Source organism: Myotis davidii, unplaced genomic scaffold (genome assembly GCF_000327345.1).
Source record: "Myotis davidii unplaced genomic scaffold, ASM32734v1 scaffold299, whole genome shotgun sequence".
Taxonomy (NCBI): domain Eukaryota; kingdom Metazoa; phylum Chordata; class Mammalia; order Chiroptera; family Vespertilionidae; genus Myotis; species Myotis davidii.
Window position 1 is genome coordinate 849,645 of NW_006293088.1, and position 1,539 is coordinate 851,183.

At 52.0% G+C, this 1,539-nt stretch overlaps 1 protein-coding gene across 1 annotated transcript in view; it reads left to right on the forward strand.

Annotated features, from left to right (window-relative positions):
• TAS1R2 (taste 1 receptor member 2) overlaps positions 1–1,539 on the forward strand; it is a 16,955-nt gene that overhangs the window by 9,637 nt on the left and 5,779 nt on the right. The window lies entirely within an intron of this gene.

Genomic DNA, 1,539 nt, shown 5'->3' on the forward strand with positions numbered 1-1,539 from the left:
CCTGCCTAAGGCCACACTGCATGTCTGTGGTGAAGATTCCCTCTGTATAGCATTCAGGCTACATCCTGTCAATTAGTACTCGGGTTTTGGTACAGTAGCTATGCCTTTAAATGTGTGTGGCAGCTGTCAACCTAAAGCTTCATTTTTAATCCTCCTCAGATAATATGCTGTCAGAATTCTGCTGGTGTGGGGAGGGGTAGAAACCTAGCCTTGTGGTGGAGGGGATCGAGGACCTCAAAGCGACTGGAAAACCCCATTACGCTCCTCCTGCCTCACCCTCTAGCCCCAGTTCCAGGGCTGCTGGTCCAGGCTCCTCGGGGCTTTTTATGGAATAAATCGGTTTGGTGTCTTTGTTTGCTAAGGCTGGCGTAACACACCCGGCTTAGAGGACAGAAATGTAGCCCGGGCCAGGTGGCTCAGTTGGTTGGAGCATCATCCCATTCACCAAAAGGTTGGCTGTTTGATTCCTGATCGGGGCACATTCTCAGGTTGTGGGTTCCATCTCCGGTGGAGGTGTGTACAGGGGTCAACTGACGGATGTTTCTCTCTTACTCTGCCTCTCAAATCAATGAAAACGTATCTTTGGGTGAGGATTAAAAAATAATGAAGAGAACAGAAATGTATCGTCTCACAGTCCTGGAGGCTGGAGGTCCAAGATCTAGGTATTGGTAGGGTTAGTTCCTTCTGAGGGCTGGGAGGGAGCATCCATTTCCCGCCTCTCCCCTGGCTCCTGGCGGCTTTCCGTGGCTTCTGCAGCATCACCCTGACCTCTGCCTTCTTTGCCTGTGCTCTCCCTGTGGGTATATCTGTCTCCATGTCTCTCCCTTTTGTAAGGACAATCATCAGCTTAGAGCAAGGCCCACCCTCTCCAGTATGACTTCCTCTAAGCTAGTCACACCAATAAATCAACGAACCACAAGTGTTGGTGAGGATGTGGAGGAAAGGGAACCCTGGTGCGCCCCTGCTAGGATTGCAAATTGGTGCAGCCACTAGGGAAAGCAGTATGAGGGTCCTCAAAAAGTTAAAGACAGAACTGCCTTACGACCTAGCAATTCCACTTATGGGTATTTATCCGAAGAAATCCAAAACACTCATTCAGAAAGATACATGCATCTCTATGCTCCTTGCAGCATGATTTACAAATAGAGGCCTGGTGCATGATCAAGGCCTGGCTGGTGATCAGGGCCAATCTGTGGGGCGACTGGCAGGGCAATTGGGGACCCCCACTGGTATCTGCCTTGGCTGACCTGGTGCCACCCACACACAGGCCCCGCCCCCTGCTGCCACCGCCAGTCGCCTCCCTCTGCGGGGTGACTGGCAGGGTAATTGGGGGGGCCCCCCTACTGGCACTCGCCTTGGCTGGCCTGGGGTCTGCAGGCTGGGGGCAGCTCTTGCATTGAGTGTATGCCCCCTGGTGGTCAGTGCACATCATAGCAACCAGTCATTCCACCGGTTGTTCCATGTTTGGTCAATTTGCATATTAGGCTTTTATTATATACGATAGCTGAGCTATGGGAGCACCCTAGCTGCCCATCAATA